At 40.3% G+C, this 23,043-nt stretch overlaps 1 protein-coding gene across 1 annotated transcript in view; it reads left to right on the top strand.

Moving 5' to 3' along the window:
- The window catches only part of LOC126331644 (mitochondrial uncoupling protein 4), a 427,006-nt gene that overhangs the window by 290,607 nt on the left and 113,356 nt on the right, over positions 1-23,043 (top strand). The gene's annotated exons all lie outside the window — the stretch shown is intronic.

Below are 23,043 nucleotides of genomic sequence, written 5' to 3'. Positions count from 1 at the left end.
TTTGCCACCCACTGTTTCAATTCTTGTCTCATTTGCTAGGGACTGGATGCTAACTTTGGTGCCACTAATGGCCTTTACATTCGACCAGAATTTCTTTGGGTTTTGCGAAGTGTAATTTGACTATATTCTGCTACTGTAGTCATTGAAGGCATCACGCATTACTCTCTTGACAGCCAAACTCGTTTCATTCAGCATCTCTCTATCTATAGCCCTATGTTTTGCTTTACACCTATTACGCATTTATCTCTACTTCTTTAAATGTTTCTTTATAGTGACTGTATATCATGGAGGTTCCCTCCCACTATGAACTGTTCTACTGGGTACATGTCTATCCAGTGCATGGTCAGCTATTCCTTTAAACTTGAGCAAGAGTTCCTCTACATGCACTTTTCTTTGTCTTGCCTGTGGTCTGCTTCCTACAAGGTTCAGATTGAAATACGTTCTGGCAGGTCTTTGGCTGTTCATCCTCATTATTTGCCCATACCAATGAAGCCTGCATTTCTTTATGACACTGGTATCAGGAACCTCAATACCAGCTACTTTTCTATTCACCTCATTCCCGATTTTGTCCTTTGTAGTTGTCTGGGTCACAGTTATAATGAATCTCATTTCTGTAGCCTGAATTCTGCTGAGGTCTTTGTTTATTAGGGTACATGTTTCTAAACCATATATTAGGATTGGTATGAAATAGGTGTGGTACATGGTTGCTTTTGCTTTTCATGGCATTTTACCATCCCAGAGATTATTTCTGATTTGACTCTAATTTTTAGATGCTTTCTGTGTCCTGCTGAGTATTTCCAGCTTAATGATGTTCTCTTTTGAGATCATGCTTCCTAGGAATGTGAAATGTGAAACAGATTCTGCTTTGACTGCTTCTAGGAATACATTTGAAGTTGTCATTTGCATGTTGATGGTAATTTCTACTGTATGTGTTTTATTTATTTTTTTGTGTGAAATTTTTGAATGTTTTGTTCCAGTCATTAAGTTTCTTCTCTGCTTCATCATCAGCAAAACCAGGGAATTTGTTTCACTATCTTATTTTCTTTATAGGTTTTATGATCTTGTCCATTACTATTACAAACAGGAGTGGTGATAGGGCACTTCCTTGATACACACCTCTCTTTATTTTAAACCATTCTGATCGTCTGTTTCCTACTTGGACACAGCTGTAACACTCTTGGTATAGCATCTTGACTTTATCAGTTTGGTACTTTGGCCCCTTTAGGTCTTCCAAACTTTCCCACAACCATTAACACAGCTCAAGGGAGATAGGACACCTTCCCTGTCAACCAATTGAATAATTCTTGCCTGGCACATCCATGCTGCAAGGGTGGACATCCTCCACATCAGTAGGTTGGTGTGAAAGGATGGCTAAGTTATGGCAGGGACCCAGCTTCACGGGGTATAACATGGAACCCATGACCAAGGTTACAGATGAAGATCTAAACGGCACCTTGGACAGAGGAGAAGGCAATCCATCCTTCCTGGGGATAATTAGAAGAGGACTCCACTGCCTTGTGGAGAAAAAGGGATCTTCAAAGGCTAAGGGAATAAACAGTGAAAGAAAAACCTCACCTGCATTAGGCCTAGCAAGGCAGCAGCTGAGCAGATATGTACTGGTTTCAAACCTAAACCTAAACCATCATACATTTGATTTTTTAATCCTCTATTGGTCAGTATGTGATATGGCTTTACTTGTAAACTGCAAGCCATACCAATTATCCCTTTCATAGTAGAGTGCAACTCTCACTGTAGTGTCCTGCAGTTGGCAGGAAAGGATTAATGATCAAGTTTGAACACACCTTATTTAACTAAAATGCCTTCTTGATGTGCACTAATCTCCAAACTCAAGAAGAACAAGAAACACAATAATTCTTGTGGTGGAAAAAGCCAGATGAAAGTTACAAGACAATGAAAAGGAATAACAACAACCAAAATACTATGCTACACAATTCCTAAATGGTGTTATGCCCAACAAGATACAAATTTCTATGGAAGACTATGGCGAGTGTCTACTGGGATAGAGCCCTTGTAGGTATTGGCCGGAGCTGTCCTAGCTGTAAGTACGCACTGCTGGTGTGACTCTGCTGGCATGCTTATAACACCAATTCTCCAGAGAGCTACACTTAGTCACATTAGCTCCAATTGGTGGATCTCTGTCACATGGCTTTTCACAAAGTAGTGCCATGTTTATGCGGAAAGTCTGTTGATGTTTACATTCACTGGTGATGTTTTAATATGAGCTCTTGAAGGGAGGTTGGCAGCCCACCTTGCTTGTTTGTTGTGTGGGCCCTCTAACTGATAAGGGGCTGCTACGACACTCACTCCATCATAAAAATGTTAAACTGGATACTGAGTTCACTTTCAAACAACATACTTCTCGTTCACTGTTTACTGCAACTCCAAGGGGGTCATGCCCATTGTTACATCCGTGGTGTGGAAAATTTAATACCCATACAACAAGTTAACATTAAAGTCAGCATTGTCAAAGATATACTGGCTGAATGGACTGGCCGACTGTTTGATTGTAGCGTTCTTAACTCGCAGAATGTAGTGTATTTTGAGTCTGGCAGCTTCATCATAAGTAACTGCAAATTGTAAAGTTTCTAAAATATTCAGAAAAGGTTTGGATACAAACATTTGTAGATATATGTGGCTACTGCAATCACAATGGAAGATGAAAGATTTTGACCACACTGCTATCATAATGGTGTGCACCTGAGCAAAGATGAACCTAGTGGATCCAGTTTGTCAAAATAATAGTGCAAAGTAAGGGAAGCAGTGTTTGTAGGACTACAGATTATGGACCCTGGACACCTCCCCCTTCCCCCCCCCCCCTCCCCCTGCCCTCCTCCCCCCCCCCCCCCAAAAAAAAGTTATTGAATGGGGAGTAAATGTAACCACTGAAAATTTGTGAGAGAATATCCTCTAAAATGATCTTTCCAGCAATTTTCACAGGTCTAAGCCTTTATTCATGAAGGCCTCTCATCTTTCCGTTCAGGTATTAGATGTCTTATAGCATTTTGTGGTCAGTGTTCCTGAAAGCGATAGTTCACTCTTTTGGTGAATTCGAAAACTTATAACCTTTTCTTATTTTCTTCTTCAGATGCCTTTTTGCAGATCTCATATCTCTATGATTGTCTTCATTTACCAGATTGATTAAATTCCATACTCAAAAATGGCATTCCTTGCTATTTTCTGCAAGAAATAATTTACATTGCTTTGTCAACACATACATGGTGTGACTTTTCTTTTTAACCAGTTACGGGGGATTGGTGAAATGTTTGAAGACATGCTAGGTGGTACTCAGTGTTAAGTGCAACTAAATCTGTACCCAGCTTATCCAACTGGCTAGTGCCATGTTGTGAAATATCAATTTGATAATATAATAGTGCCTTGTGATTAGCAGCTTTCATAGATTTTTTGGATGTGTGAGAAATCACTCCATCACATAAAATCAAATTGTGGCATAAGCAATTGCTGTAGTTTATATGTTAGCCTGTGAACATCATACCCACACTGCATGTAAGTCAGAATCAGTTTCTCATTATTGTACCTTTGATTGGTTTGTTCATTTGGAGGAGGGGACCAAACAGTGAGGTCATTGGTCCCACTGGGTTATGGAAGGATGGTGAAGGAAGTCAGCTGTGCCCTTTCAAAGGAACCATCCTGGCATTTGCCTGAAGCAATGTAGGGAAATCATGGAAATCCTAAATCAGGATGGCAGGACATGGGTTTGACATTGTCCTTCCAAATGCAACTCCAGTGTACTAACCACCACACCATCTCGCTTGGTTATTGTACCTTTCCTGATAAGCACTGTGAACTATTACCTGCTCCGTTTCTCTCAGTAACTGTTCATTTACATACTACTACTGCTATATACAGGCTTCAAGAACCATGGCATCTTCTCCTGTCTTAGCGAGATTTACTTCACCACCTGCCAAACTTTCTTGCCAGAGGAAATACTGCCTTGTGTAATACATTGTTGTACATGAATAAATTGTACTGTTGCTATGCATTCACTCTTAGTTTTCCATAGATCCTTACTACAGAAAGGATATTCAGAGATGTGGAACAGGCCATGGTATACATTAACAAAAGACAAGAAAATCGTAGAACTTATTCTTTTCGCTGCATTAACAGTAAACTTTCAGTATTACTGCTTAATGCTAATTATACTATGCCATTTAGATTTTATTGAGTCAATTAGTAATGAAGCTGCTACACTGAAAAAAAGCTGTTGTGTCCTCAATTTTGCTATGTAGCTACTGTTTGTCTACTGTTAATAGCTTAATATTTCAAAGAAAGAAAAGTCCAGGTTGGAATATCAACAGTATAATGAAAAGGATAGATTGCTACTCACAGTAAAGATGACAATTTGAGTTGCAGACAGTCTCAACAAAAGTATTGTTACACATTGAGCTTTCAGCAAAAGTTTTCTTTAGAAAGGAAACACACACACACACACACACACACACACACACACACACACACACACACACACACACAACTGCTATCTCTGGCTTCTCCAGCCAGAATGCAACAAACAGATCCATGGCACAGCCATGGACACCCACATGCACCCTCCTATGCCAAACTGATTACGTGCCATTTTGAGGAAATCTTCCTAGCCTCACAAAACTGCAAACCGCTGGTCTAGTTCAGGTTCATTGACAATATCATCATAATCTGTACTCATGAACAAGGCATCGTATCCTCATTCCTTCTCAGCCTCAGCACCCTCTTTCCAATCCACAACCCACATCACCTGGACCTCCTCAACCAAGCATGCCACCTTCCAGGCCATTGACCTCGACCTCTCTGATACTCCATCAACATCTCTGTCTACATTAAACCCATCAACCACAAATAGTATCTGCATTTTGACAGCTGTCATCACTTCCACACCAAAAAATTCCTCACATACTGCCTGGCCTCCTGAGGATGTCACATCTGCAGTGACAAAAACTTCCTTGCTCCATATGCTGAGAGTCTCAGCAAGTCCTTCTCAGACAGCCACTATCCCCAGGACCTAGTCTGCAGACAGATTTCATGTCTCATTTCTCCTCACATCCCCAATCTTCCCACCACATCCAAGAACTGGCCACAAAGGAGTGTCCCATTTATCATCTGAAATCACCCCAGACTGGAACAGTTGAACCCCATCTTTTTCATGGACTTTGCCCTGAAATGAGGGACATCCTACCCAAGATCCTTCTCACCCCTCCTAAGGTGGTGTCCCATCTCTCACTCAACCTCAATGACATCCTATAGTTCAATTCTTTTATCTTGGCGGTTCACGCATGCCCGTCCAGACGTGGGAGATTGCTGCATTGCCAGTTGCACGCGCAAAGCAAACTTATGTTTAGGGGGGAGCGCACAGTTTATGAAGTAAAGCCACCACAGCCACATTAACCCTTTTCCTGCTACAGAGACATGCTCCCCGCATTCCACGCTGTATGTGATTTTATCATCACTGCACTGCTCGCCTGTGCAGACACATGGTGTTCCGACTGATTTGACACACTTATCATTCGATTTCACAAAAACCATTTGGCCCAAAAATTTGATTTTTACACATTTTCTTGACTGATACCTTCCCCCCCATAAATGACTTAATTTTGTTTCGATGTTCAACGCGGTTATTGTGCAGCATTAAATGGTTCAGATGGCTCTGATCACTATGGGACTTAACATCAGTCCCCTAGAACTTAGAACTACTTAAACCTAACTAACCTAAGGACATCACACAACACCCAGTCATCACCATAGGCAGAGAAAATCCCTGACCCTGCCGGGAATCATACCGGGCGCGGGAAGCGAGAATGCTACTGCACGACCACGAGATGTGCAGCATTAAATGTAGTAAACCACTGCACGAAATTTTGAAGAGTTTACAGAGGTAAAAGTCCATATCGTGTACTTTCCGTATGGTTGATTTCAGTTGCCACGAGAAATTTCAAAAAATTACATTCAAACGAATAAAATTCATGAGGTAAGACACTTCAATATTGTTTTTAAATAAAGAAAATATTAAGCACAGAACAAGGTTTGAACTCGGAACCTTTCGCTTAGCAGCCAAACACTTTAACCATTATGCTAACGCAGTTCATCATTCAACATAGTTCCTGGAGGACTTTAAACTAGGACGCAAAATACCGACATACACTGTTGGTATGACTATGAATTACTCACGTTTCATCGAAGTACAATAGGAAATAAACAATTACCGCTGTTTTTTATTGTGAAAAGGCGGTTAGTGAGAATGATACAAACACCTTTCCTTGCTATCGCCTGTATTAGGAGGCTTATTGCTTGTTTGGTTTAATTAATTAATAGAATATGAAACAATTGGTATAAAGAATGCTTTTTCCAATCTTTCTATAAAAGAAATACTGCTATCAAGACATTGCTTTTGTTCAGTTACTTTATTTATTACTGAACGTTTCTAAAACTGAAGACACTTGTCTGTGCTCTGTATTGCAGTCGAGCTCTGGTGACGTCATTCTCTGTTCATTGGCTGACTATGTTTTGTGACATCAGATGCGCAGAATAAATCTAAACTCGGCCACCGTCATAAAGGACGCGCACTTTAGAATCCATCCCCATGCCACTCCCAGTCCTAATCCCTTGCCCCACAGATCATATCTCTGTGGAAGACCCAGATGCATGACCTGTCCAATTCACCCATCCAGCACATCCTGTTCCAGTCCTGTGATATATGAAATGTGATTTATTCATCTCATTATGTACAATTTTCAAATCATTTGATTTGATGTACAGGAGACACCTCAAGGTTTATAAAAGAAACTTTTTTCACTTTTTTAAGAGAAATACAAAAGTTTACCTTATATTTTACATTTATAAGTTACAGATACACATGTACATAAAATAATACATGTAATACAATCCCTGTGTTCAGACTGTGAAGCTGCCTTCAGTGAATTCATCAACAGAATAACAACATTTTTCCACCAGAAGAGTAAAGAGCAATCTTGTCAGTGAACCAATCTCCATTTTAAATATATTACTGCCTTTTATTTTATTGAACATTTTAACCCCATATACTCTAGTGTTTGGGCATCAAGTTTTAAACAGTGTGTTGGAAGTTTGAAGTTATCTCTGTGGCAAATGCTGTAGTTGTGGTCAAAATGGAAAGTGTCTAGTGTTTGTTGATTTTTGTATAGGAACACCACCATCTCATATACGTTAAGTTAGGGGATATATAGTATTTTTAAATTTTTTAACAGTGGTCAACAGGATTCCCATTTTTTTGCAACACACATGTTTCTAATTACTTTCTTTTGTAATACTAGGAGCCTACTGACATTTGCTGAATTTCCCCAGAAGATTATGCCATAATGAATAACTGACTCAAAGTAGCAGTAATAAACTATCTTTCTGGTATCCATGTTTGTGAGACCTGACAAAATACACATTGCAAATGCTATGTTGGTCAGTTTATTTGCTAAGTAATCTATGTGTACCTTCCAATTTAAATTTTTGTCAGGATTTAGGTCTAAGAACTTCACGAGGTTTGCTTCTGTGATATCTTGATCATTGCAAGTTATCTAACAGATAGGGACCCTATATCACTCCTTGGGGAACTGTTTTCCAGTCTGATGAATAATTGGTTCCATTTGAAGTTAAAATTTCTCTTTGTTTTCTATCTGACAGGTAAGAGCTAAGCCATTTTAAAGCAATGTTCCTGATTCCATACATCTCTAATTTGTGGACAAGTAATGCATGATTCACTGAATCAATAGCTTTAGTTAGATCACAGAATACTCCTGTGACTTTTCTACCTTTATGTAATGTGGAGCATATTTTTTGGATAAACTCATGTATAGCATTCACAGTGCTTTTACCCTGTTGGAATCTGAACTGGTTTTTAAAAATTATATCATTTACGGTAAGAAAGTTATTAATTTGTTTTGCTGCAAACTTTTCAAACACTTTAGAGAAGACCAGCAAGAGAGAGATAGGGCAGTAATTCCCCATATTCTTCTGTTGATCCTTTCTTGAATAGAGGTTTGATCTCAGCATATTTCAATACATCTGGAAAGCACCTCTGTGTCAAAAGATTGATTTATAACAGTTCACAGTGGTTGAGAAATAATATTGTACACATACTTGATTACAGATGATGTTATTTCATCCCACCCACATGAGGTTTTGTTTTTTAAAGACAATATTTCCTTTTCCACATCTCTTTGGGTGATTTTTTCAAATTGTTTAAAAGATATGTTCTGGCTGTTTCCAAATTTGTGATGCTGTGATAGAATGTCATATCCACATCCCATCTTACTACATTTAGGAAGAATTCATTGAAACAACTTGACATCTGAACAGGGTTTACTATAATTTCATTTTCATGTCTAATTTTCAAAATATCATGAATTTTTACTTTGGCTCCTAATTCAGACTGACCAACTGACCTCATTGCTTTTGTTTTATTTCTGTGTTCTTGTATGAATTTATTATTTACCATTTTTTTAGCTGCCACTACAACTTTCCTAAATACAGCTTCATACTGTTTGACATAAATAACAAAATCCAGATTTCTGTTTAATTTTATCTTATTGTGGAGCTCTCTCTTTCTGGCACTAGAAATTTTTATTCCTGTTGTAATCCATTTGAGTTTACCACTTACTTTCTTTTGCTTATATCTACAAGGAAATGATTCATTAAATACCTCTAAGAAACAATTTAAGAATTTGTCATAGTTTATTGAGCTTGAACTATTGTGGTCTACAGGCCAGCTTATTATACTTAATTTACTGTGGAATAAATCTGTTTTACTTTTACTGAGATCCCTTTTTATACACACTTCTGGAGGCTTATCCTACTCCATCGGATATCAGGCCACAAGTGAAAGAAAGCAGTCATGTCATACACCACCTCTGCTACATAAATTGGACAGCTTTTTATATTGGCACCCTCTCCCCTCAATTTGTGTCACTGACTACTCTCCCCCCACCTGTATCCTGATATATCTCCCCCTACACTGCCCCACTCTGGATTGCTGCTTCCTTTTGACATGACACAGCTGCATTGTGGCGATAGTGGCTGGATGTTGTGATCATGTGTGTGTAAGGTGTGCTTGCTTGTGTGAATGTGCATGTGTTTCCTTTCTGAAAATGGTTTTGGTTGAAAGCTCAGTGCGTAACAATATTTTCAGTGTGCGTGTCTGCAACTCAACATGTAATCTTTACAGTTGGTAGCAGTCTATCGTTACATACTGTAATATTTACTTGATTAAAATGGTACTTTAAAAAATTCCTGTGTCTACAAGTACTTAGTGCTCTGTACACTACATTACTACTTGACACATAGCTTCATAACTAATTGACATGTAGTCAACAGAACTTTTCAGTCCTTGAATCTAAACATTCAGATAATTTGTTGAAAGAGTATTTAGTGAGATATGTTTTTTAAATTTTATTTAAATTGTTAGGGATTCCCAGTTTCTTGCTTTGTTAGACTGGAGCTTGTTGAAAATCTCCACACTGAAGTATATAACCCCAGAGAGGGAGGACATGTATACAAGGAAATTATTTTTTGCCTGGTATTGTGACTGTTAAAATGCAGTTCAGCTGAAACTGATTTTTATTATCAGTAACAAAAACCCCTCCCATGTGGGGTTTGCTGGTCCCCCCATCAGCCACCTCTCAAAGTGGCAGATCATAGAATGCTCTTCAGATATGGAGGGGACCAGTGAAATAAATAAAATACCTGGGGCAAACCAAAACCAGCAGGTATGAGGGCCAATGGCTTGGAAGAAAGGCAGAGGAGCCCCCAACCATCTACTGCTACCTTGCAGTCAGTAGAGGGATCTACAAAGGGTAAGGATGCTCACCTGAAAATGGAACGATCTACCCAAGGAGCTGTAAGGGACAACCCCTCAAATGCTTGGGCAGAAGATTAACAGTCTTTCCCTGTAAAAATCAGTTGTTGTGGATGCTAACAAAGGAATAAGCCAGACAGATATTTTGATGACCCCAGAAAACAATAAAGGAAAAGAGATTTGTACCTACTAACATGGAATGTGTGGAGCCTATACCAAGCTCTACATTACATCAGCTGATAATGCAAGTAAACAACAACAATATAAAACTATTTGCTCTACAGGAAATTAGGTGGACCAGAAGTGACTTAATGGACTGGGGAAATTTCACTATATTCTATAGTGGCAGGAGGACGAATACCTTTAGAACAGGTTTTGTGGTTGCTAATGAACTGAAACATGTTGTGATATGCTTCAAACCATTCAGTGAATGGATGCCCATATTAAGATTAAAGGGGCAGTATTTTAACATAACAATTATAAATGCACATGCGGCCACTGAGGAGACGGTTGAACAACAGGAGGATGAGTTTTTTTGGCAAGGCACAGATGTTATATGATTGGGCTCCCACACATCATATTAGGATCTTAATTGGAGACTTGAATGCAAAAATAGGTAAAGAAGAGGCCTATCACCCAACTATAGAAAGACATAGCCTGCCTGAAATATCAAATGATAATGGAATTAGGGGTGTAGATTTTGCTACAAGTAAAAACATGACTGTCAGCTGTACATGCTTTCTACATAAAAAGATACAAACAGAATCATGAATGTCACCAGATGGACAAACTAGAAATCAGATAGACCATATATTGATTGATTGGAGGGACGGATCAGACATAATGGATGTTAGGAGCCAATGTGAAGCTGACCATCTATTGAGAATTAAGTACAGGCAAAGGACCTCACTATTGGGTAAACAGAAAGGCCACAAACAAAAGAGTTTTGACATTAAGAAACTGAAGTTACAATAAATTTGGAGAGCATATCAGATGATTGAAGAGTAGATTAAGAACAATACCAACATGTCAAATGAACATATAGAAATAATGTGGAAACGATGTAAGACTGCTATTGTTGAGGCAGCTGGAGAGGTTTTGGGACACACACGGGTTCAAAGGAAGGCAGATTGATTTGATGAAGAATGTATGAGAAGAATTGTGGAGTTTAACATAGCATGAATGAAATTATTTCAGAGAAGAACTAGAGAAATTCTGAATGAACATAATGAGAGGCACTGTGTAGCTAAGAGGGTTTGCAGACAGAAGAAAAGAGCACTAGAAAAGAAAAAAAAAATTGCAAAAAATTGAACAGATATGAGAAGAGAAGTAAGAATGTGAAATTAACAGAGTATTAGAGAAGGAAAGGCTGGCTTTCAAGCCAGGACAAGTATATGTAGGAGTAAAGAAGAAGATTTGATAGGGGACAGTAATAAAATACTTGAAAAATGGGCAGAATGCTCTCAAGAGTTACTGAACCCAGACGTAGAAGGATTAGAACAAGAAGAGCTGGTGAAAATAACTTATTATGGACCAGAGATCTTAACACCAGAACACAATTTGAAGGAAGTGATACAAGCCATTAAGACCTTAAAAAACAAAAAGGCACCTGGAGAAAATCAGATCCAGGCAGAACTTCTCAAATATGGTGGGGAAACACTGTGGAAACCAATGCATAAAGTAATACTGAGCATCTGGCAGGAGGAGAGCATGTTGATGGAGTGGAAAACTGCTATTATGTGCTCCATACATAAAAAAGGAGATAAATTAAACCGCCAGAACTATCGAGGAATCTCTATGCTATATACTACATATAAAGTGTTCACCAAGATCCTAACTAGAAGGCTTGCTCCCTATATGGTAAAGAGAATTGGAGACTATCAGAGTAGCTTTAGAAGAAATAGGTCAACAACTGACCAAATATTCATGTTATACGTACTACTTGAAAAATATTGTGAACACCAAATAAACATACACGAGCTTTGTATTGATTTTAAACTAGCCTATATAGCACTCAAGAGTGGCATTGCAAAATGTTATGGAAAAGGCTGGAATACCTAAGATGCCCATTAAACTTACTATGATGACCCTCATTGAAACCAACTGTAAAGTAATAATACAGGGCAAAACCTCTAGAGAAATTAGAAGTGAAGAAGAGATTGAGACAGGTTGAGAATATCTCCTCACTGCTATTCAACCTCTGCCTAGAAAAAGTCATAAGTCAGATAGAGTTAAGCAGAGGAGGAACTATTTTTAATTGTTTACTGCAGTACCTAGCCTATGCAGCCAATGTGGCATTACTCACATGAAACACTGCTGTGCTTGCTGATGCCTATCAACAACTGAAGAGAGGTTCAAAGGAACTTGGCTGGGTAGTCAATGTTGAAAAGACAAAATGTATGGCAATTCCAACCACTGAAACCTACCAAATCTCAGTATAGCCAACAAGTAGTTTGAAAGGGTGAGAGATTTCAAGTATTTCGGGTTGACTATCACAGAGACAAATGACATCAGCAGTGAGGAGAAAGCTAGAATAGCAGCATGCAACAGATGCTACTTTGCCATACTACCCATTCTTAGAGCTCACTTATATCATCAAAATCTAAAATCATCATTTACAAAATAATTAGAAAGCCAGTTGTTATGTATGGTTCCAAGACATGGACCATGACTGCAGGTGAGGAGGGGATCCTTAGCATCTGTGGAGGGAAAGGTTTTTCATAAAATATTTGGCCCAACATATAATCAAGAAGGTTGGAACATCCATACGAATGCAGAACTAGAACAACTTTTTGAAAAACCTGACATTGTCACTATTATTAAAGAAAGAAGACTGTGGTGGGCAGGACAGTTGGTCAGAATGGAGGAAGACAGAACATGTAAGAAGATTTTTCGTGACAAGGCTGGAGACAGATGATGGGAGATATGTCCCAGAAAGAGATGAGTGGACAGAATTGAAGAAGACGTAAAAAAGCTGGGTGTCAGAGGATGGAGACAGATAGGATGGACTGGATAGAATGGCAGGATATTGTGATGCAGGCCAAGGCCCTTCAAGGGCTGTAGAGCTGAGGAATGAAAGTAAGTAAATAAATAAATAAGTAAGTAACAAACCTCCTAAAGAGCCATTGTATTTGGAAGTGAATATAAGAACTCTATGATCCTTAAAAAGAAATTCTACTTTTCAGAATGTTCTTACTGCTTGATTTGCTGAATAAATGCTTTATTTACTTAAGGTGCACTGCTCCAGAAGATAATTCCATAAGACAATAAGAAAATATGCAAAATAAACTAACTCTCTTGTCTTTAGGCCAACAAAATGAGAGATGCCTCTAAGGCATAGTGTGGCAAACTGAGTTTCTTGATTAATTTATCTCCATGTATTTTGACTCCATTTTAACTCGTTTTCCAATTCTATCCCAAAGAATTTTTCATAGTGCCTTTCATTTAGTGGATAAGTATTAATGTCAATTTTTGGTACTAATAGTCTGCTATTTAAGTTGTGTAATGTCAGTCCTTATGAGATTAAGACAGACTTTAGCTGTGAACCACTTATAGGCCGGTTCAGCCATAATTTTGGCTGTGCCATTTAGGGTTGAGTTTGGACCCTTGAGTAGTATGCTTGTGTCATCAGTAAACATTATAGTTTTTGAACCAACCTTTAAAGTCACTGAAAGATTATTGATGTAGGTTAGAAACAAGAGTGGGCCTAATATCGGTCCTTGTAGCACTCTGCATGATATGGTGCCTCATTCTGAAGTTATATTTGTGCCTGACATGAGATACTGTCTATTTTGATACCCTCTGCTTTCTGTTATAAAGGAAGACTCCATACATGCAAGAAGAGTGCCATTAATGCCATAGCACTTAAGTTGACAAGTAGAATTTTGTGGTCCAAGGCTTTGACAAGGTCATAAAATGTACCAACAGAGTAATTTTTCTCGTTTAGGTCACTTAGCACTTCAGTTGTGAGATAATGTATTGCTTTTTCTGTGGGTAACCTTCAGTGAAACGTAGACTAATTAGCTGATTTTCAGTTTTGTAAATGAGTATTGCCACAAAATTCTTAAGTTTGCCAGAAAGTGTGCCCTGAATCATTGATGATTACAAAGCTAGCTTAAGGGTAGTCCCATAATGTCAGCAAATGATATTAATATTCTCCTAGAAACATCGTCATAGCCAGTAGAATTAACACTTTTTAGTGACATGATGAATTTAGTAATCTCTGGTTGTATTTTTGAAAAATTATGGCTGTTGGTGGTGGTGCTAGTAGTCTTTGCACTAATAAATCTAATGCATTTTTATTTTTATTACTGGGTGCAGTTTTTGCTGCTGCTGTAAGATAATATCACTGTTATTCATGAAGGAATGGAAAATTATAGGATGCTTTCAAGGGCTACAACACTACTAAGAAATATTATGTGGCTACAGAAGGTATTTATATTCTCCTATGCTCCTCCCTTCCTCTCTTGGTCTAGAATAACAAAAAGAATTCCTATTTTCAACAAACAGCATAGAAGATTTTGGAAGATGTTGGGTGAGGGTGAAGGATACTGGTATCTTGTGTCTCCAAAGGGCTCCAGGTCCACTTGGCTACCCAACTCTCTGTACCAATGTTAAAACAATTGGAAAATTAAAGTTATTATGGTAAAACTTGCACTTTTGCAGCTTTTTTATAATTTGTGAGATTTGTTGTTCCTGTGAAGCTCTGTAACTTGGTAAGTTTAACTACTGAAAATAATAAGAAATGTAGCACACTTCAAGAAAGGTTCCTTGTGGAATGAAGGGAGGAAAAATATAGAGAAAAAAGTGAAAAAGTGCCAAAAATTTTGGTTTTTCCCTTCTTCAAAGAAAGCACAGGGTTCTTGAGGTCACAAACTTGGATTTTAAACTACAGATCACCTTCATACAGTGTAATTTAAAGTTCATAAAATTAAAACCTTTTGTAAGGTTCTCCCCTTTTCGAGAACTTGCTGACTGAACTATTAACAACACAATGTAAATGGATAGATAAAAAATCTGTTCACCAAGCAGCAGCAGCTGGGGAACACACTGAAAAGGGTTTAACTTTTACAAGCTGTTGGAGCCAGTGGCTCCTTCTTCTGGTAGAAGAGTTGAAGGGTTCAGTTCTGTCCCCAACAATGAGTCTTTCCTTCTTATCTCATCCGGTAAGTCTCCCCTGACTCAGAGTTCTGGGTGACTTTTCTGAACTGTACCCCTTCCCCTAAACCTCACCGGTTCTTTTCCTTCAAGCTTCTTCCTTCCCCTTCAACTCTTCTGCCAGAAGAAGGAGCCACTGGCCTCAACAGCTTGTAATCCATTGTCAATGACTGGATTATTATTTAATATTTGTTTCGTGGTATTCAAAAAATTTGAAAACCTCTCTCCCTGATTTAGCTTCACTGATCAGGATAATAAAAACATGCGTATGTTAAGGGAATTTTCATTCACAAAGCAGGCTTATCACATTCACACAGTTCAGTACTGTTCTATCCTGATTAAATTGAGCTTAACTTAAATTTCATAAGGCAGTGAAGCAATTTCGAAGTCTCGGTGCAACGAAAATTGTCAGTTGATCTCCTGAAAACATTTGTAATAATTATTAACTTTCGGTGATCACATTGGGAAGACCAGAGATCTGCTGGTAAGACCGTGTTAGCCTATTTATTTGAAGTAACTGGATATCTTGAGCATACAAAATGGCAGGTTCGTCCAGTGTAAATCAGACATTCCCCACTGATCCCGTGCAACACAGTGTAGTTAGCAGACACTGTCAATAATAATCAGTTAAATAATACGCGAACACACTTACTTTAGTTTAGTTCATGTATTAAATTCCTTCTTATACAGAATCTCATCAAGATGGTGCCTAGCTCAACAATACATACATATACATCCTCCTTCTTTCACGGCTAATCGGCAAGGATTTGCCTCATACTTTTCATGAGAGAAAACAGATAGCAGGGAAGCTATTCCATGGAGTAAATGGTCGCTCCAAGGAATAATAGGGCTTGAAACTACTTTGCATTGATAATCTTCATATTTTAAAGTTTAGGAATCGGTAAGATAAGAAGAGATATTTCGAGATATGTACTGAGTTATATAATTTATAAAATTTCTGAAAATATCGCGGAGAGACCACTGCAAGAGACATTACAATTAGTCTTTTTTCCATTTTTGAACACTTTTCTCTTATTTTATCACTGTTCGTGTCCTTTTGTGTCTACTTGTTTGTGTAAATTTACTTAAATATGTACTTTTAAAAATCACAGAATTCAAGATTCTTCAGCCACAATTCACCACATATATAGGTATCACATGAACCCCTAACTTTTCCTATCACCAACAGTCTGTATCCTGGTATGTGTGACTCTACTTTGCTCCTTGTGTTGGTGGCTGTCATATCTGGTGTCATACCATTTTAAGTTGCTCTTAACATTAAGCATTTTGAAATGTATGTAGAGATTTATGACTACAATAATTAAACATCATCTTGCAGAAATAATAAACAGCCACTCTGTTTGCAGCTGACTGGCTGTTTTATTATTTCTACAAGATTTCATCCTACAGTGCTGCTCCAGCCATGTACAAAATTTTAAAATAATTAAAGAGAGAAGTTTATGTCAGTGAGTATTAAAGAGAGGGTAGCAGTGTTCCTTTGGTCAGACTTTACACGTTATTGTAGCTGCATTTTCCTGTGGCTTATATCATTGATAATTATTGTAACTTTAATGTAAATTTAGTTTGAAATCGACACAAATTGCTAATTGTTTTACCAGTTTCCTGTCTATTTCTATCAATCATAGCAGGAGTTCTTGCGTTTTTCCAAGATTCAACAGGTGTTTATTTGATACCTACCAGTTCATTACTCAATCAGTTGTTTTTAGCATTGTGAGATGCAGCTCTGTAGTGTTATGCTGTATGTTTATTAGTATAATAACATTCACCTAGCAGATAATTGACTGAAGCTTTATGCAGCTAGTCAAATCATTTATTGCAACTAAGAAAAAGATTGATCCAAGGACTGAACTTTGTGCCACACCTTTTCTGCCTCAACATGTTGTCTGCTTTCAAACAAGACTAACTACTCCTGTTATGTAATAAGAATCAATTACAACCAAGGGTAAGTCATCTAGACCATAAAATTAAGATTTAATGAACAATACCAGAGAAAGAAAGTTGCTACTCACCATATAGCGAAGACGCTGAGTCGCGATAGGCACAATTAAAAGATTCACACAATTATAGCTTTTGGCCATTAAGGCCTTTGTCTGCAGTAGACACACATACACACACGCACACACACTCATGCAAACGCAACTTGCACACACGACTGTAGTCTCTACTGCTGACAAAGGCCTTAATGGCTGAAAGCTATAATTGTGTGAAACTTTTTGTTGTGCCTGTTGTGACTCTGTCTCCACTATATGATGAGTAGCAGCTTTCCTTCTCTGGTATTATTACATTCCATCCTGAATTTTCCATTGTTAGATTTAATGAACAACATGTCATGGAAATACAATCAAGTCTTTACTGTAACTGTATTTCACCACTGACATTGTTTCTTATTTTCAAAAAGCGGCTAGTCCTTTGTTGTTAACAAATTTTAGGGCAGTGGGCTCATTTTTTTTTCTTTGCCAAAAGCTAAGTTGACTATCAAAGACCAGGTCACAATTTTCAAAATAGTTGCATAGTTGCCCGTGCATCAGATATTAACATATTTTTATGAAACTCGGGATGACTGAAACAGGTTGGTAGTACTGTTTGTGTCACTTTTCTCACAGTCCTCTTGGTCTGTTTTCTTGTTTATTTTTCTCTCTTTTCTTTCCTGAATCTTTTATTGCTTTTTTTCTATTAGTAACAGTTATTTTTTGTATCTGTTCATCTTCGTGTTCACTAATAAATATCTTTTTGGCCTCATCTCCTGCAGCTGCAAGTGAAGATTTTTTAAAATTTACATGTATGATAATTGTGTGCACTTTTCATTGAATGTAGAGCTGCAAATGATTTGCAGTAAGATAGTAGGCAGTAAATCAAAATGCTATCTTTTCTCTCAGCACTTTCTAACTCATACCAACATAAAAGTGGTTTTGACTCAGGTTTGGCTGATAGCAAACAAAAGGTACTAATAAAGAAAGGTAATAATAATGGAATAATAATGAAAGGAATAATAATGGAGCTATATCATGTGATATACATATTTGCTAAATGACCGTTTTAAATTCAGAGACTATAGTGTTTAGTTATCCTGCGTGGTATAATCATCTTTAGTAATTATAACTATGTGGGGGTTTGGGTCCTTATCATAATAAATAACAACACATTGATCCACTTGTTAAAACAATGAGCACATTTATTGTCACACTTCAGATATATGTCATTACACATTGAAAGTATCACGTAGACAGAACATAATGGCCACCTTGGCCAGCCGGCAGCGGTGGTCTCGCGGTTCTAGGTGCGCAGTCCGTAACCGTGTGACTGCTACGGTCGCAGGTTCGAATCCTGCCTCAGCCATGGTTGTGTGTTATGTCCTTAGGTTAGTTAGGTTTAAGTAGTTCTAAGTTCTAGGGGACTGATGACCACAGCAGTTGAGTCCCATAGTGCTCAGAGCCATTTGAACACCTTGGCCCAAAGAATTTTTGCGCATCAGAGCTGTTATGGCACGTCAGTGTTGCCACAGGCTCTGGTTGTTGTGGGAGGAGGGTGCAGGTGTCGCGCCATCTTCATCTGGAGGGGGAACTGGGCGGGGTACGGCCAGGGTTCGAACTCTTGTGGATGGAAAAAAGTAATCACAGTGCCACACCAGCGGGAGTATGCGGTGACCGGTTTGTGAGGTGACAGAGGGGGTGGGGGGAATAGACGAAGACATGGGGTACAACACGTACAGTGTCCCCATAGCGTCAGTAAAAGATTGAATGAGGGAAGGGAGCGGGGGGGGGGGGGGGGGGGGGGGGAGTGTGGATGTCTAAGAGAAAATCATTTGTAGTAGTTATACAGATGTCAGATGGTGAAAAGTGTGAGACGTCGATGGAGACGGTAGTGGGTTGTTGAATGTTGGGTGAGAAGTGTGTGATGGGTGTAGCAGGAGAGGGTGGGGTGAAGGGTGTGGACCCCAGACTCTGCCCAGTGAGGGTTCCCAGCATTGGGGAAGGGGGCATGGCTGGCATGTCGTCCCTTGAGGAAGCAGCAGTGTGGAGGTCATCGTCCGTCGTGGTCGGTGGCATCGGGTCGCTGGTTGTCGTCTGCAGTGAGCCACTCCAGCTTGAGCCAAGACACTCACACTGTCGAGGGTTTGCCTTTGATACAGCTGTCGAATGTATTCGACAAGCGCCTAAATATCATGTAAGGGCCTGTGTGTGGGGGTTGCAGGGCGGTGCGCACTGTATTGTCCCTAAGCATCACAGCTTCATGTGGCTAACTGCTGCTGCAGGAATGTTTTAGGCAGAGTGTGTGCTTTCAGAGCGGGTGCTCTCTGCGCTTGTATCATCTCTTGTATGTTCCTGATTAGCACGGGGTATTCGATGGTATCTTGGAGCAGTGAAGGCTCGACAAACTTGGATGGTAGGGTCAATGGCTCGCCATAGAGCAGTTCAGCCACCGAGCACTGCAGGTCATCTTTATATACAGAACGGAGGCCTAGCAGTACCCGCGGGAGGCCGTGTAACCACCGTTCATCATGGCACATTAGCACTGTCTTTAATTTGCGGTGCCATCGTTCCACTAAGCTGTTTGATTGGGGGTGATAGGCTGTCGTGTGAATGCAGCCGACACCAAAGAGCTTGCACATTTTTGTGAAGAGGACAGCCTTGAATTGACATCCTTGGTCAGTAGTAATGGCTTCGTGGCAGCCAAAATGTGCGACCCATGTGGAGAGGACAGTGTTGCAACTGTTTTCGCCGAAATTTCGGCTAGAGGGGTTGCCTCGACCCATCTAGTTGTTCTGTCGATAAAAGTAAGCAAGTATCAGTAACCATCCACCTGGGGAAGGGGGCCGACAATGTCGACGTGGATGTGGCAGAGTCTGCCAGAAGGAGAGCGGAAGACGCCTGAGGGGGGGCATGCAGTGACGTCCGACTTTGGACTGCTGGCACGAAATACAAGTGTGACACTAGTCGCGACAGTCTTTGTGAAGCAAAGGCCATACAAAATGCTTGGCGATGTTGCACGTAGCTGCATGAATACTTGGGTGCGCGAGACTGTGGAGTGCACCAAACACTGAGTGACGCAAAGAGGAGGGGACTAGGGGGCGTGGCACGCCATTGGAAGTGTCACACCATAGCTCCGAGCGTGTGCCGGGGATCGACTTGCGCGCCAGGCACAGAGAATGATTATTGTTAGATAAAAGGCTTGCCAAGGAGTCATCATTTGTTTGCGCTTTAGCAAGAACATCAAAGTCGATTGAGGAAGATATGCCCAAGATCTGGGAGAAATAATAAGTGGCTATGTTGTCGGATCCCCGAACGCATTGTACATTAGTTGTGTATTGTGAAATGAGGTCGAAATAATGGAACCTCCTAGGATGTGGGTCAGCTGGAGGGTTTGCGAGTGCTTGGGCGAGAGGTTTGTGGTCTGTAAAGTTCATGAGGGGGCATCCCTCAACGTTTTCGCAGAAATATCTAATGGCTTCATAGACAGCTAAGAGCTCTCTGTCAAAAGCAGACCATTTGCACTGAGAGGGAGAAAGTTTTTTTGAAAATAATTTAAGAGTTTGCACCACCTCTCCTCTGTGTTGTTGAAGTACTGCGGCAATAGATATTTCGCTAGCATCCGTGGTGAGCGAAAGTGTTGCAACCCGGTGTGGAAGAGCAAGCATGATGGCTTCTGTGAGTGTGGTTTTGAGTTTTTTGAAAGACGCACACATAACCTCTGTCCACGGCATGCATCTGCCGCCGGACATTTGTGGCCCACGCAGTGCTTCTGTGAGGGGGACCTGTAGTTCGGTGGCTCTTAGAATGTGGCAGCAGAAAAAATTGATCTTTTTAAGAACCGGCAGAGTTCATGGTATGTTTCTGGTATCAGCAGCCGTTTGATAATGTCTATTTTCTCTTGTGTGGGACAGATACCATCGGCTGAAACTATGTGTCCCAGAAAAACAACAGAATCCTGTCTCAGTCTGCCTTTGTCTTTGTTGACAAACACACCGTGTGATTGTAATGTGTCAAACAGTGCCCAGATGTGAAACACTTGTTCCTCCTGAGTGGAAGAAAAGATCAAAATGTCTGCCAGGTACACGTCACAGAAAGGTAGGGGCTGTAACACTGTATCTAAGAACCTCTTCCAGGTTTGGGCAGCGTTTTTCAATCCGTAAGGCATGTAAAGGTATTCGAAGAGGCCGAAGGGTGTGATGATGGCCGTTTTAGGGATGTCTTGTTCATGCATTGGTATTTGGTGATAGACTTTCTCACAGTATACCACACTGAAACTTTTACCGCCTGCCAACTGAGAAGTGAAGTCCTGAATGTTTGATACTGGATAATTGTCCATGATAGTGCGGTCATTGAGATGTCTATAGCCGCCACAGAGTCTGTAGGAATCATCCTTCTTCGGTGTGAGATGAATTGGTGACGACCAGTCACTGGAGGATGGGCATACAATACCTGCGTTTTTAATAGGTCCAAGATGATTGCTTTCACCACTTTGAGTTTGTGTGGATTCAGGTGTCATGGTCAGTGTCTGACCGGAGGGCCCTCAGTTGTATTGAGTTTGTGACATGCGCCGCTCGTGATTGATTACATGCTACGTGCGCAGGGTGTGTCATTAGTGTTCAAACACTCGTGCAATGAGTTGGTGATTCGAGCGCATGCCGGTTTGTGTGAAGAGTGAATACCTTGAAGCCAGGTGAGTTCGGATTTCGTGCTCTGTAATGTCTGTTCGGTACGCTCGATAAGGGAGATGAGCTTGGCCTGCATTTGCTTGAGTTTACTGATTTCTTGTCATTGTAGTAGCACGTCGCAACTTTTACTAGTTAACTTGGCAGCAAGAAGAGCACATTCGATCTGCAATAAGGAAATGTCAATGTTTGTTGACCGAATGGGTGATACAGACGGAGTGCCCATGAGGGCGATAGTCTTTTGTGGAGGTTGGTGGACTAATGTACTTCGCGGAATGTCTAGTGAAAATTTGTGGTGTCACAGAAAGTCAATGCCTAAGGCTGAACAAGCCACCTGTGCCACATGAAAAGTCCACAAAAACTTCAAGTCTTTTGACAGTTTGAGCATTAAAGGCACCGTACCTAACACTTTGATATGAAAGTTATTAGCCGCGCGGAACAGTCTGGGCGAGGAAGTTAACACGGTAGGTGCGAGAGTTGGGGGTATTACACTGTGTGCAAGACACTGCACCTATGGCACCTCATGAGCTGCGTTTCCCACTGCACAAGGGCTGCAACATTTCCTGGCTGCGTCGCCGAAGTTGGCGTGGAATCAACACAGCAGCCAGGCTGCGTTAGACGAGGGTGATGTAGAGCTCCTGGTGTCGGCTGTGTCTGTTGTGGAGCGCTGCAGTGTGGTGTCGGTTGTCATGGCAGATGTCATGGAGGCTGTATCTGGTGCCCCGTGATGGCGGGCAGATGTCACCACTTTCTTTTCACACTTTGTCCTGTGTGTTCGAAAGAACGATCTTGAGGCAAGATGGTGGGCGTGAGCACTGAGGAATGAGCTCGCCTGAATCCTGGAGGGGGAAGTGGGGGTGGCGTGCTGTTGAGATTGCTACCCCCATTCTTTATGCTGTGCGCTTGCCTGTTAATAATCCTGAAAGCTCGATCCATGACCGAAAGCTTCTTGACCAAGGTGCTGTTGGTGAGCGGCAGGAGCTGTAGTTGTAATGCTTATGGCATTTTGATGGGCCACATCGACCATAACACTGTATCGGGTAGCAAATCCACAGGTGTGAGGGTGCAGATTCGTCACTATAGTCCCGATGGGGTGAGGTCGTGCAGGTGTTCCTTGTGAATGATACGATGAATAATTTCGTCCTGAGCTCAAGAAAGTCTTTCACAAATGAGTCTTTTCACCTTTTCGGTGAAGGAAGCGGGCTGATCACAATGTCGCTAATCGAATCCAAATGGTCATGCAAACATCCCACCAAACACACGAAGCGTGATTCTTCTGAGTCAATGCCTGTGGTGGCGGATATAGAGTTGACTAACACGAACCATGTGTTGGGCTGCGTTTTTGCAAAAGTTGGCAGTTTAG

This window comes from Schistocerca gregaria, chromosome 2 (assembly GCF_023897955.1).
Source record: "Schistocerca gregaria isolate iqSchGreg1 chromosome 2, iqSchGreg1.2, whole genome shotgun sequence".
Taxonomy (NCBI): domain Eukaryota; kingdom Metazoa; phylum Arthropoda; class Insecta; order Orthoptera; family Acrididae; genus Schistocerca; species Schistocerca gregaria.
This window is presented reverse-complemented; position numbering and strand designations above follow the sequence as displayed.